The sequence below is a fragment of the Rousettus aegyptiacus genome, unplaced genomic scaffold (assembly GCF_014176215.1).
Source record: "Rousettus aegyptiacus isolate mRouAeg1 unplaced genomic scaffold, mRouAeg1.p scaffold_m13_p_1, whole genome shotgun sequence".
In the NCBI taxonomy this organism is placed as follows: domain Eukaryota; kingdom Metazoa; phylum Chordata; class Mammalia; order Chiroptera; family Pteropodidae; genus Rousettus; species Rousettus aegyptiacus.
This window is the reverse complement of record NW_023416284.1, coordinates 122,353,102-122,376,248: the sequence shown is the minus strand read 5'-3', so window position 1 is coordinate 122,376,248 and position 23,147 is coordinate 122,353,102. Positions and strand designations below refer to the sequence as shown.

The 23,147-nt window shown below is 31.5% G+C and overlaps 1 long non-coding RNA gene across 1 annotated transcript in view; it reads left to right on the top strand.

The window, feature by feature from the left end:
* Positions 1-22,653, top strand: part of LOC118601700 — a 116,868-nt gene extending 94,215 nt beyond the window's left edge. The window contains exons 3-4 of the long non-coding RNA XR_004950531.1: positions 14,115-14,160; positions 22,042-22,653. This is a non-coding gene — a long non-coding RNA (uncharacterized LOC118601700). The remainder of the gene's footprint in view (positions 1-14,114; positions 14,161-22,041) is intronic.
* The last annotated feature ends 494 nt before the right edge of the window (positions 22,654-23,147 follow it).

Sequence of the window (23,147 nt, the reverse complement as noted above, 5' to 3'; positions counted from 1 at the left end):
ACAAGAAAGGTCCAAAGAAGTTCTTATGGCCGAGGGGAAATAATACCAAGTAGAAGCCCAGTTCTTTCTTCTTTCTAGCTGAGTAAGGAATGAAGAGCTCTGGAGATGTAAATATATCGGTAACTATGAGTCTATTTCCCCTCTTAATTATCTCAATATGCATGTTACTATTTAGAAATAACATTGAATTGTGCTATTTATAGTATAACTAATTATAATAGTATACATATAAAATCTATGGAATAAAGTATGAGGATAGAGGTAAATGGACCAACACTCTTGTAATTTTCTTATATTTAATGTAGAGCATTACAGTATTAACTCCAAGCAGACTGGAACAAATTAAGAATATATATTGAAATCCCTATGTAAAGCTCTAAAATAATGTGAAGAGGTATAAATTAAAAATATTATACTTAATTAAAATAAAACTATTACAAAATATTTAATACAAAATAAAATAGGGAAAAAAGAATAGCAGAATCACCCCATGACTACTTCCCCAAACACAGAAGAAACAAAATGAAAACAAAATAATAAATGCATGGACAACTATATTATTCATTATGTTGTGTTAATAGACAAATCTCTCCGATTTAAAGGTAGAAATGTCAGCATGGATCATAGAACAAGATCCGATCATATCCCATATATGAAATTTGCAATAAACATAAAGATACAAAAGGGTTAAAGTAAGCAGATTGAAAATAATATGTCACTTAAATAGTAAGTAAAAACACTGACAGTACTGTATCAATGTTGGATAAAGTAGACTTTAATACAAAGAGTTTTACCATAAACAAGAAAGATATTTTATGTTAATAAAATGGTCAACTTCTAAGAAAGATAAATCACAAAAGTGTATGTGCCCAGTAACAGTTTTAAGATACATAAAGCAAAAATTATTAGGCATAAAGCAAAAATAGAAAATTTCACAATCAGAATGAAAGATTTTACCAACACTCTCTGAAATTGATAGAATACTAAATAAAAATTCAGTACAGAGAGAGATGAAAAAACATTATCAATCACCTTGACTTCACTATTGTTTAAAAATACTTCTGAAAAATATACATTTTTTAAGCTACACATAGTACAGTCACCAAAATAGAAAACTCAGTGAATCACAAAAAATCTTCTATATTTAAAAGGATTAAAATAATACAGAATATGTTATATTACTAAAACAGAATTAAATTAAAAATCAATAGCAATAAAAAATTTTAGAAGAAATCATCTAAATCAATTACCCCCACCCCCAGCCCAAGAAAAAGAAAACTTTATGCTTGCTGAGCTTTACTAGTATATACTATTAAGTATTTTTTAAGTCACAAATCCTAGAAAAATATATTCCAAAAATAGAGGAGGAGGAAGGAATACTTATAAATATGTTTTATGAGGCTACCATAACGATGATGTCAAAACCATACCAAAAAATATATGTAGGTGTGTATGTAGGTGTGTATGTATAGAAATTAAAGACATATATTGCTCATGAATATAGATATAAAATATTTAATGAAATAGCCAATCAAATTGAACAATATATAAAAATAATTCAGTATGACCAGGGAGATTTCTCTCAGGAATGCAAGACTGGTTTACATTGTCACATTTGAAAATCAATCCATGCATTGGTTTTTGTGACTCTAAAGAAAAACGGACAAAATCTTATATGATTATTTCATTAGATGCAGAAAATTATTTTACAAATTCTACGTGATTCATGATGAAAAGTCAATTTTATAACAAAATGGTCGAGTCTAAGGAGCCAGAACCTTTGATTCTTGTATTCACAAATTCTGGTTTCTGATTAGAGAGTGGGTTTGAATTCCAGTTTCTACAAGTTCAAATTAAAAAATTGGAGAACTGATACCACTTAACTTCAACATTTACTATAAAGCCACAGTAACCAAGACAGTGTGGTATTGACTAAAGAATGGACAAATTAATCAATGGAACAGAATAGAGAACCCATAAATAGACCTACACAGATATAGTCAACTGATCTTGGACAAAAGAACAAAGGCAATTCAATGGAGTAAATTTAATTTTTTAAACAATGGCTCTGGAAAAACTGGACATATACATGCAAAAAAAAAAAAAAAAATTCTTACGCTTTTCACAAATTAACTCAAAGTGAATCATTGACCTAACTGTAAGATTTACAATTATAAAACTCCTAGAAGAAAACAAAGTTAAAAATCTAGGTGTCCTTGGGTTTGGCAATGACTTTACAACACCAAAAGCATGACTCATGAAAAATAATAATAATAATTTGTACTTCATTAAAATTGAAAGCTTCTGCTCTGTGAAAGGCAATGTTAAGAGAATGAAAAGATAAGTAACAGAATCAAAAAGAAATCTTTGCCACACCACATATCTAATAAAGGATTGATATTCAAAATATATGAAAAATTCAAAACTCAATAAAAAAATGGCCCAATTAAACACTGGGCAAAAAGATCTTAGACATCTTATAGAAGAAGATAACCAAGTGGAAATAAACATATGAAAATATGCTCAACATCATATGATATTAGAGACTCGTAAATGAAAACAACGAGATACTACTACAAACCTATTAGAGTGGCTAAAACACAAAACGCTGACATCAAATGCTGACAGGGATATGGCTAAAACACAAAACGCTGACATCAAATGCTGACAGGGATATAGAGCAGTAGGAACTATAATTTCAATTGGTGAAAATGCAAAATGGTACAGCCACTTTAGAAGACAGTTTAAGTTTTCCTCTAAATGAAATATATTCTTATCATATGATCCTGCAATCACACTTCTTGGTGTTTATCCAAATGAGTTAAAAACTTTGTCTACAGAAAAATCTACACACAAATGGTTATAGCAGCTGTTTTCATAATTGCCAAAACAAGATGAGCTTCAGTAGGTGAATGAATAAATACATCCAGACAATAAACTATTATTATTTAGTGATAAAAAGAAATGAGCTATGAAATCATAAAAATACAAAGAGAAATCTCAAGTGCATATTCCTAATTGAAAGAAGCTAGTCTGAAAAGCTACATGCAGTATGATTCCAACTCTATGACTTCCTGGAAAGGCTAAACTATGGAGGTGGTAAATAGATAAGCAGTGACTAGGGGTTCAGGGAGAGGGAGGAAGTTATAAAAAATTTTTAAAAGTCCTTAGAATTTGATTAGAATTGCCTAAATTGATCAAATAATTTGGGGATAATCGAACTAGTCATGATTACACAGGATTTCAAGGTTTTCTTCAATACTAAACACAGTAATATTATTGAAAAACATGTCCTTTTTACAAAATTAACATAGTTTTATTAGTAGTAATAATATTAGTAGTACTTTGATATATTTATATTAATACAAATCTTTTCTATGTGTTCTTAAAAATATTTCTCATGTGCTATTCTCTAGCTTCATTACTTTTAAAACGTGTTGTTATGCAATGGAATTACATAATTCTAGAAAGTTTTCCAAGTTTTGGTTATTGAGCTTTACTTTAAATTCAATTTGTTAATTTACTAAGAGATATTAGAAACTTCCTTATAAAATTCGATAAAGGGAAATATATTTCATTTTAGTTGTTCCATAGTGAAGACAAGATACTTTAGATGTGAATTTTGATCCCGAAATTAACGGTTAACCATATAATTACACCTCTGCATTTTATTCATTCCCAGACTGTTTCAGTCCAAGTAGCTTTGGTTTGGGGGCTTAGCCTCAATTTTCTCACACTGTACACCAGTAATTTTCAAATGAAAACATATTATATGGCAACATACTTTTATCTTAATATAGCCACATACTCTTGCACATTTCAGAAACTTAATTAAAACAATAAAGAAAACCCCAACTATGTGGCAATGAATTGAAATATACTTAACATGTAATAGAAAATTTTATGCTAGACAAGTTAAGAGGAAGTGAATATGTCTTATTCATATTCTCTCTATTATTCTACAATGTCAGTTAATTACTGCAGAGGTGGGTGGGTGTTCTGCCAAATTACCCAGTATACTTCGGCATTGCCCTCTCCTTGTTCATTTCTTAAGTCTATTTGGAAAAAGAGTGCAGATTTTAAAATCTTCGTCGAAATTTGACTCTTTGTTTTGATTCTCTTTTCACAGAGATGTAAGAGCCCTAAGAGACTGTTAAATAGCAATGGGGTACAATTAAATGGATTCTGATCATCTGGATAATACCATTCATTCTGAACAGAGAGAAAAGAAAGATAAAATATCAAAAATTAAAGTACTGCCATTTGTTCCTTCAAAATAAAAATAAATTACTTTATACATATTTAGTTTTCTTCAAGACAATAAACTACTTACTAGAGCTAAAATAATTAATGCAATATGGTAACTTCAATTAGAAATGGATACCTCTTTTACATTAATTGGTTGTTTTTGAATATATAAAAATTGTGGGGCATTTATTTAAAAAAAAAGTAAAATGAGAATTTGATCTGGGCATTTTTAAAGAGTTTCTTTTGATTTTTGCTTTTACGTTTTAATGTTGGCGTATATATTGTCCAAGTGAATGTAAAAGATTGGTATGTCTTTCCTTAGCAAAGAATTATATTTATAGATTTTCAATATTTCCAGAGAAGGAACATTTACTTTTTTTCGTCTTTAATCTATTCCAATGTTTTGTACACTTCACAACCTGTCTAAACAAAATAAGTCAGGCCACATAACAAGCATGTTGTTCTTCAAACAATTTTTCATCAAAGTGATCAAACACACATTCCTTTATGAAGATGGTTATGGCCAAAACATGACACATTTTGTCAGAAAATATCATGTAGCAAATCAATTGCTAAAAGAGAGAAAAAAAGACTAGAGTTGGATCTCAAGTGATGGCGATGTTGCTTTTGCTCTTATGTTCTCATTTATCCCCTGCCAGAGTGTTTATGCGCTATTGTGTACTCATAGGCATACCATCTGTTCCTGTTGTCAGGGCCAGTAAGCTTAGTTGACTACAGGGTGCTACGTTCTTGATTTTTGGAGAAATCATTTAGCTACATACAGAGCAGCATTCTGTTGTGTGCCTATTTCTTATATTCTCAAATCATATAAACTCTTTTGCAAATATTTGCAATGTGTTACATGGGAGATTAGATAGAAGAGTATAAAGCCGGTGGAAATCTAATATAATCACATTACTTTAGTAGTTCAGGGCATGATCTTTAATCAAACACACTGAACTGAAATTTTGGCTCAGCCATTTATTAGCTCCATGACCTTGGGCAAGTGAATAACATACACTAACCTTTAGTTTCCTCATTTGTGAACCTTACAGATAATAAAAGTACTTATCTAATATGTATGTTTATGAAGTAATGCATGCAAAACTCTTATCACAATGTGGAGCTTATTGTAAGCATTCAATCTTTTTTAGCTATTATTATGTGCCTTACTAAATTGATATAATAGCAATTATAACCTTTTATTAATGGCCTTGGTTATATTGCAAAAGAAAATCGAAACATATAAAGTATATTGCACTTTATTGTAGACTAAAGTAAAGATAAGTAATAATATCTTCTCGAGATCATAAAATGTTATCCATGGCTAATTTGGAAATAATATTTAATTCTCTGACATGATACAAAGTTCACCTACTAACCTAGGATACTTAGACTTATTTTTTAAAGATATGTCAATTTATGTAGTATATTTATTTATTTTATATGTTTTAGTTGAAGTAAAATATTTGCCATTTTTAATTTCAAAATTAGCATAGTTTTAAAGTATTGGCAGCAACCAGCACTATAAGAGAAAATATGAATGCAGAAAAAATTTTTGTGAAAATTCTGAAATCATTTGGAGAAGATGCAACTTTAATGAGTGATTTTTAGCTAACGAACATTCCTTGTCATTTATCCAAATAAATGCTAAAAGTCAACCTACACATATATAAACAAAGTGAATTAATAATTTGAGAAATTATATTTAAAATCAATCGATTGAACCTAACCAACAGAAATCCACCCGAGGCAGACTCCATTACCTCTTCCTTGGAAAAGGGATATGATTATTGTCTCTTTTCCAAGTTATTATTTTATTTTTCTAACTCACATTCCCTTCTCAGACATGTTTTTAGATGTTTTGCTATCTTTAAAATGTTCCCCCTGGACATTCTAAGAATTTTTCAGCAAAATTTCCCAAGACTATGTTCTGTACCAAGTTGTACCTTATAAATTTAGCAATGCCTTTCACAACGTTTACTGTGTCCGAATGAGCAAATCCTTTCCCAAATGTGGTATTGTCAGTTATTCTCGGTCACCCTCTCATAGTTACTGAAATCGAGATATACTTAACTAAAGAACATAGATTTGTTGTATAAGATTTTTTGTAGCATCTTTATTTAGCTTATAATCTTTGCATTTGGCTCAGTTGTATTTTCTGGTACTGCCCACTCTTCCTCCACAATATCCTTCTAGTATTATTTGCCATTCATATCATTAGATTACAAAATAAAGTAATGAATTATGTAAGATACTTTTTAGTACTTAATATATTTCAAATATAGTGGCAGCCAACTGGGGCCTAAAGCACAGAATGGATAACAGAGACTCCTCCATTAAGGATCAAAGATTTCACAGTGCAGTGATGAAGACAAACAACTGACCAGAATTAACATCATGAGGAAAATGCCAAGGTGGTGGTGGAAAGTACCATGAGGAAACAGAGAGAAGTCTGCATTTAATTTTGATTTGTGTTCCAATCCCCAAACCCAGGGAGTAGTCTGGTCTTGTAACAAGTTATAGCTTAAGTGTCCATCAGAAGGCAACAGGTAGAGAAGCCTAGGAGGGAGGAAATCCATGTTCATGAAGCTTTGCCTTGTTTCTGTTCTTCAAATCTACCAAGCTCATTCCTTCCTTAAGTCTCCAACTAACACTATTGCCACTACTAGGCATCATCTTTCATAAGGCTTTTCTCATGGGCAGCTCCTTATTCCCATCCAGGTCTCAGATCAGATGTCACCTCTTTGGATAGGTTTTTTCCAATTTCTTTTGAGTCACCATCTTTATTTTCTTTTCAGCAGTTCATGTATTTTTTTTTATCAATTGTCTTTCTGTCTACCCTCACTTATCCCTGTCACTATAATGCAAATGTCATAAGAATAAGGATCTTGCCTCATTTCTTGCTCTCTTCCTAGCACTGAGGAACAGTACCAGATGACCAGTAGTTGCTCACCAAATATATGTCCAGTGGATGAAAAACAATAAGTGAATAAAAGCATGGGGGGACAAGTAAGAAGGTCTGGATTTTTGTGCAGTCTCTCATCCACTGGAAGGAGTAAAGAGTAGCTGATATATAAGGGACGTGCAATGAGGTTGAGTAATGATGGGCTGCCAGTGTAGAATAACTTCAGTTCCTCCCTTTGAGATTTTTAGAGTGTGTCAAGGGCCTGAACTTATTGGTAAAAGATACATGAATCTCAAAGGAACACACAAACAGAAGGCTGAGAAAATCACTCCCTTGTTTAACCACCTCTTACATAAAAGTAAAAATCTTTAGGCAAAAGCTTCACTGACATCTGAGTTACTTGAAAATTAGCTTCCCCAAAGTAGTGCACTTACAGATGACCTAGTAGAAGAAATTTGTTGTTTCAATTAACTGGCTCATGGACTGTGTTTTTGTACCTTACAAAAACAATGATAGTATTTTACCATAAACATCATATTTTAAGAGAATAAAAATCTGAAAAATAGTAGACCCTTCACACAGAGTATGGTCCTAGGTCCCCGCAGTGCCACCTGCTTTAAGGATAGCTTAATCTAGGGATGATGCCCAGTAGTGTGCTCTCAGAGGTGTTAATAAACAACATCGTGACAATGTAGGATTTATTTCAGGTTTTCAAGGAGATTTAAAATAAAAAACTTTAGCTAAAATTCAAGTTTACATATTAAAAATAAATAAATTTCAATAAGCTAGAAATACAACTAAAAGTCTTTTACTCTGCTAAAAGATTGAACCCAAAAAGTACACTAAGCATCCTAAACAATGATCAAAATAGAAAGACTCTCACCAAAGGCAGTAAGAATGAGACAAAGGTGTCCGTTATCATGGCTACTAGTCAATATTTCACTGAAGATTAATATACAAAGAGAAAAATGCCTGTAACTATTTGAACTCACTATTATTATCTACTTATAAAACTGAAGCAAATCAATATAAATTTAAACTTATTTTAGACTCTATTAAGGTAGCCAAATGAAGATAAACATACAAAGTAAAATATGTAAAACTTCTCTGCTTAAATATATGTCAGAATTTATAAAGAAATAAAAGAAAATAATGCCATTTACTATTGCAAGAAAATCAATGAAATACATAGGAATGATTCTAAGAAATATTCTTTCATGACAAAAACTATACAACTTTTCTGAATGACATGTACAAATAAATCAGTCTTTAATAAAGAGGATTAATATTAAATGTTAATTTTATGAATTCAATGCTATTTCTATCAAAATCCAAGGAGGATTTTTATAAAATTTGACAAATATCCAAATCAATTCAGAAGGAAAACTTGCAAAATAATTCCAATATTTTTAAGTAAAAAAAGAACAATCTGTGTCATCCGTATCATATATTTTAACATGTTTAAAAACAATAGTAACTTCAAAAATTGTATTGAAACATGAAAACAAGTAGATAACTATAACTTTGAATAGTGTTCGGAAAGAAATATGTATATCTGTAAAAAATTGAGTTTATGAGACTAAGGCTTAAAGTGCGTTTGCAATATACATTTACAAATAATCCAAGTCCACTTTCAAATAACACTGTAACACTTTACAGGGAGGTTAATTTGTAATAACAAAATAATTCTAATTCTTTTCTTTTGTTCTTTGTATCATTGTTGTTATTCATTTTACTTATATATAAGCATCATATATGTATAATATATAGATATGATTTATACATAAGTATACATCAAATACATCATTGTTATTATTTTGAATAAGCTGTTGTCTTTCAGATCAATTAAGAATAAGAGAAATAAAAGTTTTTAATTTACCATACTTATTCCTTCTTTGATGTTCTTTTTATGTAGATTAAAACTTTTGACCCATTATTTTCTTTCTCTCTAAAAAACTTCTTTAAACATTTTTTTAAAGACAGTTCTACTGGCAATAAAACATTCGATAGTCCTATGATTAAGTCTCAGTCTTTTAGTTAGTTAGCCTATGTTTCTGGACTGTGAATTTTATATGTTTCTCAGTTTTTTCTTCCCCCTTAGATGGGACAGAATGGCCAGAATAGGCTGGCCTTGGAGATTTCCCTTCACTTACATGGAAGGCTAGAACCAGATGAAGTTGATTATTTTTTCCTTCCCCCAGGTCAGTTTGGCTCTGATAATGCCCCAGCAGGTTAGGCCTTAGTTTACTAGTTTCTCCTGAGGTTAAACCTTAAGAAGAATAGGGCACTGTGGCATATTTCAAAATAGAGCCTTTTTCTCTCCCCTTGACAAAATTCTGAAGAGATTTTACTCTGATTTTTACTGATTTTTCTCTGAGTTTTACTCTACTCCAGCTTCTAGTGGTAAGTCTCACATTATTGTGGGGCCTGCCTATGACTGGGTTCCCCTGGAGATTTTAACATATAGAGTTTTCCTTACTGAGCTTCTGTTAATTGCCCTGTTTTCCCCTATCTTGTGGATCCAGGAACAGTTGTTGGTTTTGTAGTCTCTTCAGTTTTTCACTTGTTAGAACAGAGTGACAACTTCCAAGCTTACATGCAGGACTAGAAATGAGAATTACTCATCTTGCTACATTTTAAGAGCACTACTCATGCTCATCATACATATATTTCTGAGTTTGTTCACTATTTTGACATAGTGGAGATATAAAGGGATTTCTAGAGAACTTGTGCAATTTATCACATTGTGTTTTTTTTTTAAAAAAGAAAGAAATCTATGACTTTTCAACATGCAAAGAAAATCTTGATTCTTAAGATTTAAACATATTAAATGTATACTTTCAAAGTAAAGAAAAAGGTCTTGCTATTTGCCCTGCAAAAAAAGTATTTAGTTATTGATTTTACAATTATAGGCATTATAAAAACAGACACTTCATTTTATTTTCAGAATCTAGAATATATTTTTAAAAACCTGCCCCTATAGATGAGAAGATATACTGCCATTTCAATACTCTCTCAGGAATGATGATAGATGACAAAACTCCCAAGGCAGCCTCTGGGTGGTTCTTACGTACTCATGCTGCATGAAAACATTCATAATGGCAGAAACAAGTTAGATAAAACTTCACAAAAGTATTGGTGGGATGATTTTTTCTGAAAGATTTAATGAGTGACTGAATCTTGCCTTATGTATAATTTATGTAAACTGTGGGTTTGCTGTACAGGTAGAACAAATAATAACTTCTGCTTCAAGGATACCCCTTTTTAATAGTTAAAAGTGGATGTCATTCGTGCAATTCACAAGCTGTTATGCAAATTGGAAAGTTTAGAAGATGTTTAAAAACAGTTTTTAAATTTTCTTGTTGAAGCTTTCTCTTACTAAAAGATTAATGATCTGTTATACAAAAGCTTATGCTCTATCATTCAAAAAACATTTATCATGTGCTTTTATCTGCTTGACTTTGGGCTAAAGAATGTAGATACAGTAATTAGAAAGACAAAACCATTTCCCACTTTTATAGAATATATTGTCTCATGCGTAGTAACTATTAATCACAAAATGCATCCAAAATAATTGTTAAAATGTTGTCTAGAAGACATAATGGGATGTAGGGTTTGCCTAAAAAGCTATATAAATCTTTCATAATTCGTAACAATATTCATGAACAATTCTTAGTTAAATGTAAGACTCAAGAAAGCATTGAATGTTCTACTGATTAATGAGCATACTGTTCCTTAACTAGGGGTGTGCTTCAGAATTACCTGGAGTTATTTTGGAAATATCTCTACCTAGTCTCACTCCCATAGATTTGTCTATTGGACACATTTCTACATTAAGTTGATTTTCCAAGTGGTTCTGAGGCTCACATCTAGCTAAGACCTGTGTGATATTTAAAATCTTTATTTGAGAGTCATGTAGTCCATGTGCTGCACCAATAGCAATAATTTGAAAGAAAATAAGACAAAGATATATACTTGTAGTGATCAGCTACATTAATGGATAATGCCCAGTACCCCAAGTGAAAGCTTTTTGACTGACTAATGCTGCTTCTCAGTGCAGAACTTTAGAAGTGGTTCTACTAGTTCTACTAAGTGAACTAGTAGAATGGACAGAAGGATACTTTTTGTTCCATGGATTTGAATAATTTGAGAAAATGATTAAAGTATTCTCTTAGGCATCTTATGATTTCCAAAAAGTCAAGGGGAAGGTGGTAGGCAATATTAATTAGTGTATTTGAATAGTTTTATTTTGTTTCTGAGGATCCTAAGGGGGAAAAATTATATATAATCACTAAGGGTGAGTGACCACCTGAAAATTGGTAGGGAAAAAACTATGCCTTGGTAAATATAGCTATGCATCTCACCTGGAAAAATAATAAGCTCTTATCAAATGATTCCAACTAATTGAAAATCTTTCTTGGGGTTTGTGCTTAATTCTTTTAAGTTAACAAGAAGGAATAAATATGTTGACTAAATAATGCACTTGTATATTAACTATAGTTATTTATACCTTTATGAATATGTTAGAATAAAATATTTCTGTAAAGGTGTATATACTTTTTTTGTGACTACAATTTGTAAGTCTGGTTTATTTGTTTGGGATTTTTATTTTTTATTTTTTATTGTATTAAATTTATTGGGGTGATATTGGTTAATACAATTATATAGGTTTTGTGTACAATTCAATAATACATCATATGTATATTGCATTGTGTGTTCACCACCCAAAGTTAAATTACCTTCCATCACCATATATTTGACCCTTTTACCCTTATCTACCTCTTCCCCTCCCCTTTTTCCCTCTGGTAACCACTAAACTATTGTCCATGTCCACGAATTTCTGTTTGTCTTGTTGATTTGTTGCTTTCAGTTTTATATCCCACATATGAATGAAATCGTATGATTCTCAACTTTTTCTGTCTAAATTATTTTTCCTACAATGAAAATCTTAAGATCCATCCATGTTGTCACAAATGACAGTATTTCATCTTGTCTTATGGCTGAGTAATATTCCATGGTATAAATGTACCACTTCTTTATCCAGTCATCTATTGAAAGACACTTGGGTTGTTTCCATGTCCTGGCCACTGTTAAGAATGCTGCTATGAAGATCAGGATGCATATATCTTTACAGATAAATATTTTGGAATTTTGGGGGCTGATACCCAGAAGAGGGATTTCTGGGTCACATGGTAATTCTATTCTTAATTTTTTGAAGGACCTCCATACTGTTTTCCATAGTGGCTGTACCAATTTACATTCCCACCAGCAGTATATGAGGGCTTTTTTCTTCCCACAACCTCTTCCACATTTGTTATTACTTGTCCTATTGATGATAGCCGTTTTAGCCATTTTTACAGATGTGAAGTGGTATCTCATTGTGGTTTTGATTTGCGTTTCCCTAATAGCTAGTGAAGTTAAGCATCTTTTCATATGTCTATTGGCCATTGTATGTCTTCTTGGGAGAGGTGTCTCTGTTCAGGTCCTCTGCCCATTTTTTAATTGGATTGTTTGTTTTTCATTGTTGAGTTATAGACGTTCTTTGCATATTTTGGATATTAACTCCTTATTGAATGTGTTGCTTGCAAATATCTTCTCCCATTCAGTTGGTTGCCTCTTAGTTTTCTGATGTGTTTTGTTGTTGTTGTTGTTGTTGTTGTTGTTTCTGTGCAGAAGCTTTTTAGTTTGATATAGTCCCATTCATTTATCTTTGTTTTCATTTTCATTGCGTTTGAGGTCAAATTCACAAAATCCTCTCTAAATCCAAGGTCCATGAGTTTAAAAGGTACATATACTTTTGCATGTTACATTTAATAACATTGCCGCTTGCTAAAGTAAAACACATTTCTAAAGGAATTTGTCCCTGGGAATGTGCCAATTTGGTTTCTGTTGTCATTAGGAAAGCAGATGGTGTGGGTTTTAAAAATCCAAATTGTTCTTCTTTCTGTTTTGACTAGAAATAAAATAAATGAATCCTTAATTAGTATGCAGGAAGATATGTTCTGTCTGTAATACAAATGCATTATGTTTACTAGGTTAATTATATTATTGCCAAGGAAACTATAAAGCTTTGTGTAGAAAATCTATCCAAAATGATATTTGCTGTGTGCTCTTAGAAAAGTAAGTTGACCTCTCTGAGCTTTAACTTTTTCAGACTTCCAGAGCCAAATTGAGAACTTTAAAGCCTGAAAGATTATAAAATATTTTACCCTACATATAGCATTTAAAATAAAAACAGTAGTAATCAATGAGATAAGGGCAGGTAGTCTTGATGGATTTCTGACTTCTGCCACGATGCTTTTTCAAATGAAATAAATTATTTTGGGAAAAAAAAAGTGAATCAGTGAGTGAAACAAAGTAGAGAAAAGAGAATTTGGATTTAGACTGGAAGAGTGTTCTGGTTCAGTATGTGTATTTCTGAAAAATATTAGCTCTTTTATTTAATTAAGCATAAAATATATAAGCGCTTGTAAACACTTGATTTGAAATTATTTAATTTATATCTTGCACATCTGTCCACTCTTTATCAGTTCTTTTAGTTTTGTTTATTTTGTGACACCTTTAGAGGAAAAAAAGACTTGGATTGTCAGAGACCTCCTATCTCTAACTCCTACAAATTCTTAAAAAACAGGAACTCTTGCCAATGCTACTTTTCTTTGTTAAACTTCAACTATCATGCTTTTTAAATAAGTGTTCTTTTCATGTCAAATTTTGAAAGATGAGGTGAGTGAAAATCCATATTTGGAACAATAAAAAAATGAGACTATAAGACTGGTGTTTAGATTTGGGTCTGGAGAGTTAGTAGGAAAGTTGATAAAGAGAAGAAAATTCAAAACAATCACAATGGACAGACTGAGGAAGGCGGAGAAATTTTCCCTGTAAATAAGAAAAGGAACTCGAAGCAGAAAAAGTCTTCTCCATATATTGGCAATGAGATCAAGTTTCCTTTTTATTCTAGTTCTGCGTGTCCCTGTGATGGAACTCAGGCCATTAATCTGCAAGTTGTAAGTATATCAGAGATTTTCTCAGTATACATAAGATGCGCTGTGTGGAAAATATACAACTCATATCTATGAAGATGCATTTTATTCTTTTTGTCAAAGAATCATTCATAAAAATCAATTTTTCAGGTTAATTTTATAGACCAAGAAATAAAATTTCTGAGATCTTTTCAAGTTTAAAATTCTAGAGCAAAATTCTGTTTAAAACTTTCTATGTAAGCCCAAACACTTTTTTTACCTATTGAGAAGAGGGAAGAGTTGATTAGAAAATGAAACCTTTGATTATGCTAGCATTTTCTACTAGTAACTCTTTTATTTAAATATTTCTAAAGGAACCAATGAAAGTTTGACAAGATTAACACATTTCATGGAAACTGTGAGGTCAAAACTACAATAGTAAGATGTTATTTGCTGTTTTCACTGTGTTGACATTTTACTGGTGGTGTAGAAGCAATGATGAGCAAAACAGCGGATGTCTTGACCCAGACTAAAGTAGTGGTATGAAACTATACCATTAGTCCTGTCTGCTTTACTATCATGCACCCATAGTTAAAAAATTAAAAATACATGGATAGTTTCACTTAAGAAACAGAAAAATTTATTAATTTTATTAAATCTCTAACTTTGAGTATACCACTCTTTAATATTCCATGTGATAAAATGGGAAATTAGAGTAAAACACTTTCATTTGTTACCAAAGTAATAGGGTTGTCTCAAAAAAAAAAGAAAAAAAAAAAAAAAGCAACTGTGCAATTGGTTTGGGCCATGAGCTGAAATAGCAGCTTTTTTTTTTTTTTTTTTTTTTTTTTTTTTTTGCTTTTTTAAATTGTCTACTACCTCTACTTAAAACAATGACTGGTAGACAAATATACAGACCTGAGTATTAAGCAAACATTTTTTTTAATTAAAAAAAATATGTTGCCAATGCACAAATTTGTGCTTTCAAGCAAAAATTAGAATTTTGGAAAATTTCTGTCCATCATTATGAGTTTGACAGTTTCTCAATACTTAAAAAATCTTCTGATATATGTGGTAGTATTAATGAATGTGATTTTTTAAAATTATGTATTGAAACATGCCAACATTTGAACAATCTATATGATTTAGTGAACCTTTATTTCTCAAATGACCATTGCCTGACATTACAAAATCATGCATGCATAAAATTTTCATTTAATGTACAAGATGGGTCAATAGATTTTATTGTAATAGAATACGAAAAGTTTATTGATATGGTTTCAGATTCTACTTTGTAACTAATATTTAAGAAATGATACTTATCAAATTTTGGCGTAACATTACAGAAAGATATACAAAGTTGTCTGAAAAGGTTATTAAATACATCTTCCTTTTTCAATTACATATTTTTGTTAGGCAGCATTTTCATATATTTTAAACAACACAAATATTGCAATAGATTAAAAAAAGATTGAGAATTTAAAAAGATTGAGATTAAAAAAGGATGAGAATCTTCCTTTCTTCTATTAAGACAGAAATTGAATAAATTTGCAAATATGTAAATGTCACTTCTATTTTTTTTGAAAATAATTTTTTAACAAGACTATGTTATTTATGTTAACAAATAATGGCTCTATAATGACTATTTTTAAACATATTTATAAATAAATATTTTATGTGTCCATTTAATTACTAATATGACAAACATTGTTAGATATAACTCACATAAACAGAAGCTCTTTAGAGTCCATAATAATTTTTAAAAGTATAAAGAGCTTTTGAGGCCAAAATGTTTGAGTTCCACAGGGCTAAAATTCCTCTGGTTCTCTATTTCGATCTGAGGTCACCTCTCTACTTCTTACTATGTTATACTTTTTAGGGGGAGAAAATTTCTTAAAACCTGTACATAGGTAGAGATAACAGTATATTAAATTTTTATAAACCCATACTCAGCTTCAACAATTATGAATGTATTGTAAATCTCCTTCCAACTATTTCTTCTTCCTATTAATATTTTATTTTGCTTAATTATTTTATAAGCAAATATCAGTTATCATAGCATTAGCAGGAAAGTCTTCCGAATGTAAATATAACTGATAAAATGTATATATACTAATACATACATCACATACATACACCCATGTATAATCACTATGCCATTATCAAACCTAACAAAATCAATAATATTCCCTTATTATTACCCAACATTTAGTCTAACACTAAAATATCCTCGATAGTTCCAAAAATACATAATTACAGATTATAGCTGTTTTGTCAAATTAGAATCTAGTCATGGTCTCCTCATTGTATGGATTATGTCTCCTTTTTACCTAACTGTGTCTCCTCCTCACTCCAACACCTTCCATGCTATCGCTATGTTGGAAAAATTGTTTGTTTTTTTTGATCCAATTGAATGCTAATTTCTACATTTGTCTGATTGTTTCATTTGATATTAACTTTTCCTCTCTTTCCTATAAGCTGTTCGTTAGATATGGAGGTATAATTAGATTCAAACACATTATTTAGCAAGAATACTTCCTAGATGAATGCTTTCAACTTCTTTTCGAAGTATCCCTTAAACCACAAAGTGTCATTTTCCTCCATTTTTAATAAATGCTGAAGTGAATGAGTGGGTCCAGGTAGGATCAACCCAATTTCAGCACTGTAAAGTTCTCCACTAACAGTTTACTTAACATCTTTATAATCCATTTAATAATTGTTTCTTAGAATTATTTACTATTTCACTTTAGGTGATTTTCTAATTGTCACTTTTTCTGCATTATTTAAAGCTGAACATTTCATATAAGAAAGAAATTTCTTCACTTACTATTGCTTACTTTGAAATATAGGCCATTCAGGAATTACAGGATAGATGCTTGGTCGTCTCTCTTTACTTTCAATTTCAAGGTAATGAATTGTGCCCTAGTAGCCAGCATTGCTGGCCAATGATTTTTTTTTATAATTATAAATAAAAAAAATTTATATACAGTGTGTGCTAATTACTTTGAATGAATATTCTTACTCACGATCAAATTGCTGCAAGCTTGCCTAGTGTGAGCCCCTTTAAGTTGACTTCTATGTTGTGTATCATGACTCCACCAGTCATTAGAAATCTTGCTCTCTTCCCAGTAAAATAAGATGCCCCAGACTCATCTTATACATTTCTTGCCCTAAGTATGGAAATAGTCATGTCTGCAGGGAACCTGGTTTCTTTGTATAAGAAATAGTATTAAAAACTATAGGTGAAATTCCACTTCATTTTTAATTCCTTTTATTAATCTAAGTGAATTAATATTAGTAATTAAATATCTGCTAAGAAAAACTCACTGTACATTTCCCAGCCTAAATAAATGTTGACATGATTGGTCCCCGGTGGGATTTGGAAGAAAACATTTAATTGTTTATAATGTTAATTTTTCCTCCATGAACTATAATAAAGAATTGATCATAAGTTTGATTTATATAATGCCTTTCAGTTTCCTAACACCAATTCATTTTATTCTCTTAATATTCCTCCCCCTCCAAAAGCCCAGAAAAGATAAAATATATTTAAACATTGGCACCTAGATTTTCATTACAATATTAATGCTATGACCAGATCAAAATCTTATTCTCCTTATAGATTCATTCAGAGTTAAATCTGTGAGTGCCTCAACAGTCCTATATAAGACAATCTGAAATTTTCTAAGTATCTAGGTCAGCAAAGATGAATAATACAGTCCCTTGAAATTTCTAGATTTTGAACCCATCTTATTTACCTTAGATTTTCTGTATGATCAAAGTACCCAGATAATTTATAAACTCTATTTTACTTTTGCTAAAATATGAAAGATATACAGAGCAGTGCTTTACCATTTTGATGAGTATTTTTAAGTGACAATTTTAAAACGTTCAAATGAAAAATTACCCATAACCACAATATTGATAAAGATATAAAAATAAACATGCCCAGCTTCTCCGTTTGAAGCAGAGATGGTTGGGAGAAAGGGTGAAATTGAAGCCCTGAATGTAGTTTGAAAGAAATGAACTTATATCCATTATCCTCAAAGTGAGCTACCCAGACCTACAGCATCAGCATCACCTGGGAACTTAGAAATGCAAATTCTCCAGCCCTACTCTGTAAGCAGTGAGTCAGAAACCCAGGAATGGAGCCCAGAAGTCTGTTTTTCAACAAATCCTGAAGCCTGCTAAAGTTTGAGGGGCACTGACACATAACACTTCATGTTTTTCAAACGTGTACTTCCCTATATTTACTCCTTGTATCTTTATAACACCGCTGGGGGTCAGTTGCTAACCCCACTTTAAAGTTTAAAAACCTGAGACCCAAGCAAAGTTATAACTAACATTCTGGTCTTCTCACCTTTGAGCTATCATGTGGCCACATGATAAATCTCCTCTCTCATGGAAATTCTACATTTCAAATGATGGGACATACTTTAAATTGATGCTTGGCAATAAAGAAATAACAAGAAATCCCTCACTTATTAACTTCCTATAAGACAGTAAACTGAATGAAGAAGTGACATTTATCTTGTGGAGCTGCAGGAAAATCATGTGAAATCAAATTCTAGGCTCTCCAGCCAAGGACGGCAGTATGCTGGGCACATGGATGAATTTAGCTACTCTCATTATCCCCCCTCTTTTTTTTTTTTTTTTAATTCCACCTTCAGGGAATTAGTTACAATGTAAGACACCTCTATTTTAAGTGACTTTAATTCTTGAGGTATCTTGGACTGTAAGAAGCGCTTTAGTTGTTCCTTGTAAAACATGCAAGAAACTGAGTTTAAAGATAAGAGCATGTTTTCTTCTCTCAAAAGACAAACTGCTTATTTGTTCAGGTCCCCTGAGCACCTGGTATAGCCATGGCCACTGCAGCCAGCCACAATGTGAAGGGCATCATGCGGGGTGGGAGGGAAATTTGGAGCCCAAGGAAATGAAAAAAATATTAGAACTGTTATTATCTGTACTTACAATAGAAGTACTGCATGGTAGATAACAACATTCAAAGTTCTCTTTTTTATTTATCTTGTTTTACATCTTCTGAACAAAACCAATGTGTAGACAACCAAGCCTTGTTCTAATAACAAAATTGTTGCCTGAAATGAAATTCTTGACATCCCAATCACTCTCTGTAGCCAAATCATTTTTTTTCATATAAAACATGTTTTAAGAACACTTTAATGAATATTTTGCACTTAGTCATCCACTTTATTTTCTTTGCTGAGAGGTCCTTCAGTAGCCACAAAAGAACAAAGCTCTCTTGGTAGGAATATTTCCTGGTATTATGTTATTAGCAAAAGATCTTCCTAGGGAGTTAAAGAAAAAGAAACTGACAATTGGAACAAACATGACTTTTTTCCTGCAATTAATAGCAAATGAGAACTTTTTTGATTTCCATTTTTGACACTGTAGCTGAAGTTTTGAGTTAAAGTGTTCTAAGGGCATGGCCTAATAGATCTGACAAAAGCCGAAAACTAACTTAACTGTTAATTGATGGAGATAGAGTAGGCCAAGTTAAGGCCATGATTCTTGAGTTTGGACTAAATTCCAGAAGACACATTTTTAGGGGAGGAGGGAGCGACTCTGGCCTTAGTCCAGATAAATCAGTATTGCATGTGTGCTATAATTTCCCTCAAGCAATGCCCTCTCTCCACCTCATCCTAAACCTCACTAATTTAACACCTGAAACTTTTATTCCATAGTTAGAAGTAGTATTTTACAAGAGCTACCTTTGACTAGAGTAACATCATCTTTAGTTTTAACACAAAGATCGATATCAGCTTCTTTTCTGAAAGCAGGTTTTGGAAACTAGGTGAAGGATGAGACTCTAAGAGCAGCACTGGCAGGGAGGTAATTAATATCTCCACTGAAGTGAAGGCTCTGTGAGTGCAAGGGCCCGACTGGCCTTGCTCGCTGGCCCTTGCTCACCCAGCGAGCCCCACATGCCCAGCACATGCCTGAAGGGTAATGGCTGTGGCTTGAATGAGGAGGAGTGCAACTAGACCATGGACTTGTTTGCTAGGTACTTTATTTTACTTTCATTACAATTCAGACCCTACGAAGTCAAATGCATTCACTCTTCTTAGACTTGCTAGGGGTTTTATCGTGATAAACTTTTCAACCCATTTAAAAAATTATTTTTAGCAAACTATATAGCTTTTATTATTTACATTTTAGTCACTATTTTAATCATAATTATTTCCTTATTGTGTCTGTATGGATATAATTTACTGCTAATTATAGGTCATTTCTAGAATTGAAAACTTTGTTCATCAAATGCATTTTTGTATTATTTAGATTATTTCTATATATAATTCTGTTATACTCAAAGTTTTGATATATAGTAATTTTGCTTTATTTCAGACCTATGTATTCTATTATTTCTCTCTGATTTCTATCTTAGATTTTAAATTATTTAAAATTAAATTTTTAGCTTCCAAATATTATATTTTAGCCAACATTTTGTTCTGAGACCTAATTTTACTGAATTGTCAGTAAACATAGACTCAATAATATTGATTTTAAAAAAATGTGACTATTTCCTTTGTGGTCTAAGAAATGTATAATGCTTGTTTTATATTATACTTGTTTCTTTTTTTATTAACATAACATGTCTCTCTGAATTCCTTTTAATAACTTTTTATTTCAATTATATTTTGCTCAGTGCAATTGACTTTTGGTTAGTTATTTGAGCAATATAATTAATTCCACTATTTTCATCAGTTCTATATTATTTTATTTTAGTTATATTACTTTTAATTTATAAGTTACCCTTTTAAAATCTAACCTGAGAATATTCTAGTAACAAATATGATATGATACATAACATGTATGTTTTTGGCAAAATATTAACTCATTCTAAACATTTCACATTCTCCTGAGCAGCACAAAAAGAAATTTGACTTTGTATAAACAGGGTCCACCTTGGAAACGAGGTCAGAAATAATCCTGCTTCCTCTGAAACAAGATAATATATGGAGGAAGAGAAAAAAAGAATAAGGAAATGAGAGAAGAGAATTCTAGAAAGTATAAACAACCTGAAATGACATTGTTTGGAGGGAAAATGGAGGCCTGGGATAGCTGACGAGGTCACTATGCACATTAGTAGGAAGTAAATACGTGAGATATCCATTCAGTTAGGAATTCTGCATTCAGTTTTTCTATTCAATATCACTTATAATCACAGATCTCCACATATTAAAGATAAATGTTAATATAGTAATTCGAAGACTAAATGTGCTGTGCTAACGATGCTATAAAGGAGTAACCATAAAAAATAAAGGGAAACTTAGATGTTCCTAAAACAGTCTTTGGAGTCAAGAAAATCCTGATCTCTAAACTGATAGTGGAAGAAGAAAAATGCTCAGCATAGATGATGGAGGAGGCTTTTCAATAAATGTGGCTCCAGATCTCACTCAGCATGCTGACTGAATTCAGGTAAGTCAGAATCCTTTGGGTATATGAACACATTAAGGAGAGAGTCTGAAAATACCTTACTTCATATCCTTAATTTCATTTTCCAAATGCTGTGTGGAAAGCAGAAACAACATCTGAGTAACTTTCTGTTTTGAAGCAACAATCTGAAAGAATTATCTACTTTTTAGGAAAATGAGGTGTCCCTTCCTTTTTTCTTTTATTTTTTAGGGACAGAAAGAAGAGAAGATAGCTAGATGGTAGAAAGATAGATAGATAGATAGATAGATAGATAGATAGATAGATAGATAGATGATAGATAGATAATTGATAGATAGATAGATAGATAGATAGATAGATAGATAGATAGATAGATGATACATACATACATACATACATACATATATACATACACACATACACACATACAAAAATACATAGATAGGTAAAGAGGACAGCAAACAAGTCCATTTTGACCTTTCTGGTGTTTTCTGTTTATTTGCTTGTTTTTAGGGAAAGAGGAGAATGTAAGAAACAAGATGAAGAACCAAGAAAATATATCTCCATGGAGTCCACAGTGTGGGGGATTTCAGTGATAATGCCAGTGTCTGTAATTTACCTTGTCCCCTTTCTCTTTGTTATGACTTTCCATCACCGGCTCTTTCCTGTTCTGAGTTTCCCTATAGACTGTGAAATAGGAGCAGTCTGAAATTTCAGATTCTTGTTTGTTTAAAAAATTTATGGAATCTTTCTTGTGCTGTCATTTACATTTCAGGGATGCTGATAAATTAGAGATCTAAATGCTGAATATCTGCATGGAATAAAATGTTTCCAAGATTTCATATTCTTCTATACCTCATCCCTTCTAATGTAGCTATCAAGAGGTGGTTAAGAGGAAGATGTGTTTTTTATTCAGTTATATGAGAAAATGTCAAAGGGTTACAAATATTGTTTTTTTTTTTTTTTGTCTGCAAAAACGATGGTCAGCTTTGTATAAATTGACAGTGAGAAAGAAAAAAAAGATTTGCTAGTATTTGTTTACTATGAAGCCCATTTTTTAAACTGGTTTTCTTCTGATAAAATTGTATAAAATGTATAGATTGGGGACTTTTTTTCCTTCTTTAAATAAGTTAAAAGACCAGTAGATCTCTCTCTCTGTCTCTCTCTCTCTGTCTCTCCCTCTCTCTGTCTCTCGCTCTTTCTCTCTCTCTCTTTCTCTCTCTCTCTTTTTCTCTGTTTCTTTCTCTTTCTCTTTCTCTCTCTCTCTTTCTCTCTCTCTCTCGTTCTCTCTTTCTTTCTTTCTCTCTCTCTCTCATACACACATGCACACACATACACACGCACATAATATATTTCAACTTTCACAAGCATTCTAGTTTAGTTTCACAAAAAATTTGAAAAAAATGGTTTAAATTACAATTTAACAAGTTAAATATTTCACAATTTTAGCTATGAAGTTTCAGTGTTCTCCTGGGAGAGAGAAGACATAAACAAAGTAAAGTTTGAAAGAGATCTGTCATGAGTTCAAAATACTTGAAGATATTTTATTAATCATGAGTGTGTTTTCAAACATTTTATTATCATACTCTTTGTCAAAAAAAAAATCTTATGTGAAATAT